The 9,260-nt window shown below is 35.0% G+C and overlaps 1 long non-coding RNA gene across 1 annotated transcript; it reads left to right on the forward strand.

The window, feature by feature from the left end:
* Positions 1-561: 561 nt before the first annotated feature.
* On the forward strand, positions 562-6,281 carry LOC125167246 (uncharacterized). Its single transcript, XR_007152717.1, has 3 exons — positions 562-1,692; positions 4,535-4,747; positions 5,403-6,281. It is a non-coding gene; the product is annotated as an uncharacterized LOC125167246 (long non-coding RNA).
* The last annotated feature ends 2,979 nt before the right edge of the window (positions 6,282-9,260 follow it).

The raw sequence follows: 9,260 nt of genomic DNA on the forward strand, positions 1-9,260 counted from the left end.
GGAGTGGGCTTGAGAATAATGGTCATGGTCTTTGGAAGCAAGTATTGAAGGAGTACTTTTAAAAAATGCAGGTGGCTATATACACAAACACTTGCACAAACATCAACTCACATGGATAGTCACACATACACATGTAGAAACAAATTTAAGAATATGACATTACCTTTTTGTAAAAGTCCTGAAAAATTATTTTGTTTTTGGTCAGAATGACTTTAACTGAAGTAATGAAATACATGAGTCCTTAATGGCCTTTGCAGGGTCTTAAATATATTCAAATGCATACAAACAAGATTTTAGAAAATAGAACTTGAAAATGTTATTTGTGAGATCAGATTCATAGGAAATCTGTACATGTAACCACTATTGGCTTTGTTATATAATGTAATATAAAGATAATAATTATTACTATATATAATTGGGATAATTATATAGGCAATAATTTAACTTCATAAAAGTTAAATGATTCAAGATTAATGGACTTGTATGAATTACACTACTGTAAGGTACAAAATTTAATATATATTTTTCAACTTGAAAGGTTGACAGTTAAAATATATGTGGAGAAATGAATAAGTAGCATACAGATATTCTTATTAAATTAGATACCTCAATAAATCAAAATCAATCTCTGCCATTAACTTTCTGGAAATAAATGAAGTTAGTGTATTATTTTTTTTCAGGTATGAAATTCCTGCTCAATCTCTAGTTTTCACTTACTATTGAGAAATCATATATATATAAAAGAGAAAAAAGTAGGAATTTATCTTATAGCATTAATGGGTAAAACCCATTATGTAGTGCCTATAGATTCCTCTTAAGAAGCAGTTCATTCAAAAATGGACTATAATGTTCACCTGTCACTCTGAGAACTTTCTTCCTGGGTATCAATTTTCTTATGAGAAGTGAGTATAGAGTAACAGCAGCATTGTTTGTCAATGTCCTCCTGTGATTGTTAGCAATGCATCCTTGCACATATTGTTTCAGACAAAAAATTAGTATTTTGCATTAGAAGAGGATAATTAGGCAATAAGATACAAAAGCGAGTGTGGTTATCATGAGATAAACACACACATGGGGTGTTATGAGGCACAGCCAAGTGTCTGTAATCCCTCTAGGGTATGATTATCTCGTGATAACCACACACCCTGGAGTTGCCTTATTGCTATTATAAAATATCTTTATTATAGGAAGAAATGTGCATTTTTGTGCAGAAAGGAGACGGAGCTGGCAATTTAGAATGCCGAACAGCAGTTTCAGCTGAGCTATGTGGTTTACATAGATTAATCTATCCCATTGGAATGTTTCCCCAGCCAAAAAAATGTTCCCTAAATCCAAGCAGTCATAATCTGTAGTGATGTGCAGCTATTTGGAGCATTTGAGAAATTCCCTGCCTGGTTCTTAGGCTGTTGGTTTGATGGTTGCATGGGGTGAATTCTGAGATGCACAATGACAAGAGGCTACAGTATTGTGGAAGCTTGGTGTTCTGGGAACCCAAATTGTGATGCATGCAAATGTCAAAATTCTGTACAATAATTTTATCTGTTTTCTCGATCAGAGTAAATGTCTTAAAATCCTTATGAAAACAGCATCTCACAACAGAAATGTTCCTAAGGGAGAGAAATTATTAAGGTGGAAACAAGAAGATGGAGATGAAACTCAAAATGGTGCGGAAGGAGTTGATGAATGTCACAGGTAAGAGATAAGAAACACCCTGATCAAGGCCAAGGGCAAGTATGGTGTACATCCAGAAATATCTGAATTATAATCATAAGGAATCAAAGTATTCCCAATGGCTCCAGAGTCAGAATTAGTTTAAGTGAAAGTCAAGGGAAAGGAGTTCATTCTACCCTAAGAATCCAATTCTAAAATTCAAGCGGTTCCAAAATATAATCATCTCCTCTCGGGAACAAAAAAATATCAAGCAAAGACTGCGTGATTTATTAAGAGGGATTCCTCCCTTAGAAAAAGTTCCCCATATCTTAAAAATTGATTTTACAATTAAAATAAGTCTGAGAAGATGATTCGACATCATGCAAAGAACTGAAAAAAGACAGAATTCACAGCATTTCTTGGATACCTTCTAATAGGAACAGAAGTAAGTAGAAAAATGCAGGGTATTGAGCCCAGCTTTGGTACTTTTATAGTAGTGATCAAAATGTGTCAACTCTAATGTAAGACTATTGTCTAATATGGGATATGAAATCAATGTAATTTACTTGATTCAATTTTTAAAAAACCTTCTACGAATATATGCCATACCTTTTTTAATGCAGCGAAGCCAATAATTGGCTTGAATGTAAAAATAAATTGTGTCTCGAGGTCTCCTACCTAGCCATGGTGATGCTTTATTGGTGTGTGCATTTTACTAACTGATGTGCTTTCATGTAAAACCAATCTAGTATTTTTTACATTGTTATGGTATGGGTTCTATAAGCTAAAATACATTTTTTGATGTATTACTTCAAATCGTTAATTTACAAAAAAAACTTGCCATGGGGAAAATTTAAAGGGGCATCATTTGTTTTCTAAATATGCAACAGCATCTTTCATATAATTGACAATTGTTTCAACGGAATGCTATCATTTCTATTCTAAATCCCCATCTTTTAATTTAGCCCTAGGCCATACCTTTTAAAGAAATTGCTATCCATGAAATATCAGATGCTCCAACAGGGCCAGACTTGTGTACCTCCCTAGTAGAGCTGTGTGAAAAATTTCACACCTACAATGAAACTGCCAAAATATGCTTCTTCACTCTTCTCAGTACCAAGGGGAAAACATATACTTTTTCCCTTTGGGCAGTTTTGACAGTTTTAATACAAGTGAAAAGCAGGTTTTGCCAGCATAAAAAAAGGAAAAGGGAAGAAATCTTGAAATTATAATGTGAGAACCTCATAGTCTCTGGAGGAGGTGGAGGGCAGCAAATACTGACAGTCTAAGCTAATATTTAGTCTTTTCCAAAGCTGACCATGTGATCAGGAGTGATCAATTGCTTGCTGGGGAAGATCATGACCAGTGAAAGAAGCTAAACATTTTAAGGGTAAAGTCAATACTAAATAAAAATAATAAAAAAATGGCAGTAAAACTTGAGCCTCCTGCCGCATTTTCCCTCGGAGTTAGGTCATAAGTAAAGCAAATTACTTCCAAGAACCTTGCCAAGCACCCCCCCCCCACTTCCCAGCCCCCAATCTGTGTACTGTCAAGATTTGAAGTCCTCCTTATCTTTAAAGGAGAGAGATAAAAATATTAAAGTCAACTAATATATCTTGAGACATCGCATTGCTCAATCAACTTCTTTCTCTTGAAATTTTGAGGAATCTTGCATCTCTATGGGAGAGAAAGGAGCTTCTTTGCTGAAAGGTTTTTAAATAGAAAATTGTCATATGATGGCCACTTTCCTCAATCACTGCAATCCCAAAACACTCACAAGGTTTGGAAAAAAAATAATAGGTCTAGAAAATACATAGAGATGTAGCTCAGGGGATTCAGCCAGGCAGAGATTTCTTCTGGACCCATGAATTCCTATAGCATTTTTTTTCACTCTTTAGTCATGCTTTAAAACAATTGAACACCCAATATAAACATCAAGTCAATGGAAAATCAAATGTGCTGGGCCTTTCTGCATCCACCCAAACTCATCTGGTAGAATACTATACTTTCAGAACATGTGGGATGAATTTTAACTTGACTCTTATGTGGAAGTCTGTGCTACATGCAGTTCAAAGAATTTACATAAAGATGCATCTTTTGTCACTTTGAAGATAGGGTTACTGTGTATTGAGACAAAAATTGATGGACCTTTTATACAAAGAAGGGAAGTGGCTTTCATCTTGTTTGGTTTTTATAAAATCTTTAGAGGGACCGTTCTGAGTTCTACATTGGTAATTTAGAGAAACACTGCTGGTGAATATATTTGAGGATTTGCCCTTTGGATTGTTTTATACTTTGTCCATTAAAGAATAAAAATAGTAATTTGTGAGTAAAATTTGAGCAAATGCTATTATTGTAACTTTTGAATTTGTAAAATTACCACCTAGACATAAGAGAAGCAGAAGCTATACCAAATGTCAACATTTTGGAGGGCAAGGAGACAGAGGAAAATGTATTTTACTGCTTTTATATATATATATATATAATATATATATATCATATATATTATATTATATCATATATATTATATCATATATATTATATCATATATATTATATCATATATATTATATGATATAATATATATATGATATATATAATATATAAATATACTAAATATTTTATATAATATAAATATTTTGCATAATAAACATAATTATATATAATTATACATTATATAATATATATTTATATAAATATATGAGCTATAATTAATATATACATATTACATATAAATATATATTTATATAAATATATAATAAATGAGATAAATATCTATGTGTGTGTGTGTGTATATATATATATATATATATATATATATATAGCCTTTTCCAATGACATCACACTGAGAATTGAAGTTCAACTTTTCTCTTTTCTCTCTTGAGGACTCCTTGCATTCAACCATCTTCCAGTGTGACTGTTCTGGGAATTGGCACTGAGCTTATGGTGCCTTGTCACTACCAATAGTGACTTCCATTGAGTTATTTCCTGCTACTGTCCTATGAAGTAGGACCTGTGTGTCCATGCCTGATAATGCTGGCCCCTCATTCCACAACACTGGTCCTGATGCCAGCTACACCTGCCCCAGCACCACTCAGGTGAGTGCTACCATTGGAACTGCCTCCCAGTCCTGCCTTGTCTATAGACTTGGAAGGTTGGACTCAACTAGCTCCGTACTGTTTTCATCATCAAGTCTTACAGACTCTGGGTTAAAACATGTTTCTTGTTGATAATTTTTAGCTTTCTCTCTCCTGAAGATTCAGATAGCTGTGACTTGGGTCTGAGATAGAAAAGATGTGCCAGTGGCTGACTCCATGTTATCCTCAGCATGCTCCTTTCCTTTAACGATGGAAAAAATGCTGTGGGATTCTATTTTTGCCCTTGGTTTCCTCTTACAATTCTTTTTCAGAACCATCCTCTCCTCGTCCCAACTTTCAGACAAGGAAACATACAAGTATACAGATATAGTTTGACCAAACTGTGGCAGACACTGCTAATTTTCTCCCAGCATCTGCTGCTTCTTCATTTCAGCAATAGAACCTCCCCACTGATGATCCACCTCTGGGTCTCAGCAGGGCATGTGGCAAGTTAGCTAGGCACCATATTTCCCAGCCTCCCTTCGGATAAGGTGTGATTCAGTGACTAGGTTCTTTCAACAGGCTTGACAGAAAGTAACATCTTAAGGTTTGACCTTAAAGACTATGCCACATATGTTAATTTCCTTCTCTCTTCCTGTATTCTTCTCTGGGCTAGAAAATGGCAACAGCTGGAGCAGGTACCTTGATCCCAGAGATGGAAACCACATATCCAGGATGAATCTAGCAGCCTGCGTACTAAAGATCCTGTGGACAAAGTGAAGCCTCCAGCCTTACTGTTAATCTCTGAACTGTTATGACAGGGAAACAGGCCTCAAATTTGTTTGTTCCATTCCATTATTGAGTATTATAGCATTTGATATGTATTCTTTTTTGTTATTATTATTTTGAGAGGGGGGTGGGAGAGGGAGACAGAGAATCTAAAGCAGGCTCTGCACTGTCAACAAAGAACCCAATGTGGGGGTCTGTCTCACAAACTGCAAGATCATAACCTGAGCTGACATCAAGAGTCAGATGCTTAACCAAATGAGCCACCCAGTCTCATTCAAACCAATATAGTATTGGTCTGTATTCAAACCATTATAGTAGGGTTGAGAGGAGAAGAGACATTTGATATTTTATCATATACAGAAAGTGTAATGTATTGAAGAATCCAATCATCTTTCTTTTTCTTAACATTTCAAATTTGTATCTAAACTCTAGTTAATAAACAGTGTAATATTAATTTCAGTATTAGAATTTAGTGATTCATCACTTACATACAACCTTTGTTTTGTTTCAGATTCCACATATAAGTGACATCATGAGGTATTTGTATTTCTCCGTCTTATTTCACTTAGCATATTGTCCTTTAGGCCCATCCACGCTGTTGCAAATGGCAAGATCTCATATTTTGTATTGATCACCTAATATTCCAGTGCGTGCTTACGTGCGCTTAACACCCAGTGCTCATCACAAGTTCCCTCCTTAATACTCATCACCCATTTAGCCCTTCCTCCCCACGCCTCTCCAGCAACCCTTAGTTTGTTCTCTATACTTAAGAGTCTCTCTTATGGTTTGCTACCCTTTTTTTTCTTCCTCCTATGTTCATCTGTTTTGTTTCTTAAATTTCACATACAAGTGAGATTGTATGGCATTTGCCTTTCTCGGACTTATTTTGCTTAGCGTAGTACACTCTAGCTCCATCCATGTTGTTGCAAATGGCAAGATTTCATTCTTTTCGCTGGATGAGTAATAGCCCATTGTATATGTATATACCACATCTTTATCCATTCATCAGTCAATGGACATTTCTGCTCAAGCAGCTTTCTTATATATTTGGCACAGGATTTTGAGGAAACAATTTCACAGTCCTATCATGGATATCATAGCAAAAGATGCTATATGCTTTTAACATTGGGAAAAACACAGCTTCCAAATAAATTGAATCTGTATTTCAAGATGAAAAAATGAGGTTATGTGTGAAAGTACATTGGGGACCATAAAGCGTTAGTTACATAATAATATAATAATTATTACTACTATTTTACTGATATAATCATTATTGTGTTTTAGCCAGTTTAGGGACCTAAACAAAACCTATTTCTGGTAGTATTTAAAATATACTTGGGGTGCCTGGGTAGCTAGGTCAGTTAAGCATCTGATTCTTGGTTTTGGCTCAGGTCATGATCTCACAGTTTCATGGGTTCTGGGCCGCATTAGGCTCTGTACTGGCAGTGCTGAGCCTGCTTGAAATTCTCTATCTCCCTCTATCCCTCTGACTCACACTGTCTCTCTCTCTCAAAATAAATAAAAAACTTAAACATTTTTAAAAATTAAAATATACTTTAGCTCACACATATATAGTCAACTGATCTATGACAAAGGAGGCAAGGAAAAAACAATGGGGCGAAGAGTCTCTTCAATGACAGCTACATGCAAAAATCTCACACTATATGCAATATGTTTTTTTGGACCAGTCTCTTCAGGCAAGAGCAGCAAAAGTTAAACAAATGGGACTACATCAAAGTAAAAAGTTTTTGCACAGCAAAGGAAAGCATCAACATTAATTTGGACTTAAATAAAATTAACACTTTTTTAAAACATTTTTTAAAAGGCAACATACTGAATGTGAGAAGATATTTGCAAATCATACATTTACTAAAGGGTTTAATATCCAAAATATATAAAGGATGTACAAAAATATCAAAAAAGCACATAATTCCATTAAAAAATGGACAGAGGATTTGAATACACATTTTTCCAAATTAGACCTACAGCCAGCCAACAGGCACATGAAAAGATGCTCAGTATCACTAATCATCAGAAAAATGCATATCAAAACCACACCGAGATAGAACCTTACACATATCAGATTGGCTATTAAAAAATTAATACGTGTTGGCAGGGATATGTAGAAAAGGGAACCCTCATACACTGTTGGTAGGGATGTAAATTAATGCAACTACTATGGGAAACAGTACAGAACTTCCTCTGAAAATTAAAAATACAACTATCCTACAATCCAACAATTCCCCTTCTAGGTATTCATCTGAAAAAAAATATGTATGTATGTACACATAATATTCCATTACCCATATTACTAATGGAATATTATTTAGCCATAAAAAATGAAATCTTATTTGCAACATCGATGAACCTAGAGGGTATAATACTAAGGGAGGTAAGTCAGAAAGAGACAAATACCATATGACTCCACTTACATATGAAATCTAACAAACTAAAACAAATGAACAAAATAAAACAACAGAGGAACAGATTCATGAATATAGGAAAGAAACTTGGTTACCAGAGGGAAACATGGTTGGGGATCACACAAAATCAGTGAGAAAGATTAAGAGATACAAAATTCCAGTTATAAAACTAAATAAGCCATGGGGATGTAATGTGCAGCATAAAGAATATAGTCAGTATATTGTAATAACTTTGGTGACAAATGGTAACTAATTCATTGTGCAGATAATTTCATAATGTACAAGAATATATCACCATGATGTACACCTAAAACTAATAGGATATTGTATGCCACTTATACTTCAATAAAATATGAATAAAATATACTTTAATAATCAGCCATGGTACATTTTAATTCCTGAATTCACTCATTTCTTACATATTTGTGGACCACATTCAGAAGATGCTGACAGGGTATAGATCCAGATCCTACAAAAACTGACTCATTTTATCTATGTTGAATTCAGACAAATATTGATACCAGTCACTGAGATATGTCACTAAAACAAATTTCCAAATCGCACATTTGTCAATGTGTACATGTTATAGAATATGTGCCTATAAAAAACATACAGAACAAATGATGACACTGAGTAAGAGAGGGGTAGTGGAAGGTTTTTTGAGAAATTGTGAAGAAATAGTAACAAAATGAATGGTTTAAAGAGCAATTGAATGAGAGGAGAAGGCTATTTCTGTAAGGTTGAATAAGATGGGAAACTTAGTTTTGTTTTTTCCTATGTGCACTCTGTGGGAAGCATTTTTAATGTTGTGTACCTCTTTATATGTGTGACTGTGTAATGGCCTTGTCTTCTTGTGAAGGTAACTGGTTAAGCCTGTGAAATGTTCACTGATCTAAGTGGATGGGTCCAAGGGGAAGGGGTTGTCAGCTGGGACAGCTTATCAGAAGAGGGTTGTTCTTCCCACCCCCCTTCTTCCTATTTATTCCTAAACCAGGGAAAATTCCCCTGGGAGCATAGAGGCTTCAGAGGGAACATTGCAGAAACTCAAGAGATGAGAAACGGTTTGTAAATGAGCATTTAAAACATGAAAACACTCTTGTTTTTAAAGCCAATGAGTATAAAGTACCAGTGGGAGACGTGAGTTGACAGCTGGGACTCTTCATCCGTCTGGCCAAGGGATTCTGAGTCAATCTCTGACGGATGAAAAGTAGGACTGGGAGAACTGGGGCCTGTCAGGATCTGCTCAAAATTCCTGGGCTTGCCATTTCAAACCAAATTCAAACCTTCCAGAACTTGAGATTAAAGAGAGTGTTTACAGAAAA

This window comes from Prionailurus viverrinus, chromosome B3 (genome assembly GCF_022837055.1).
Source record: "Prionailurus viverrinus isolate Anna chromosome B3, UM_Priviv_1.0, whole genome shotgun sequence".
In the NCBI taxonomy this organism is placed as follows: Eukaryota; Metazoa; Chordata; class Mammalia; order Carnivora; family Felidae; genus Prionailurus; species Prionailurus viverrinus.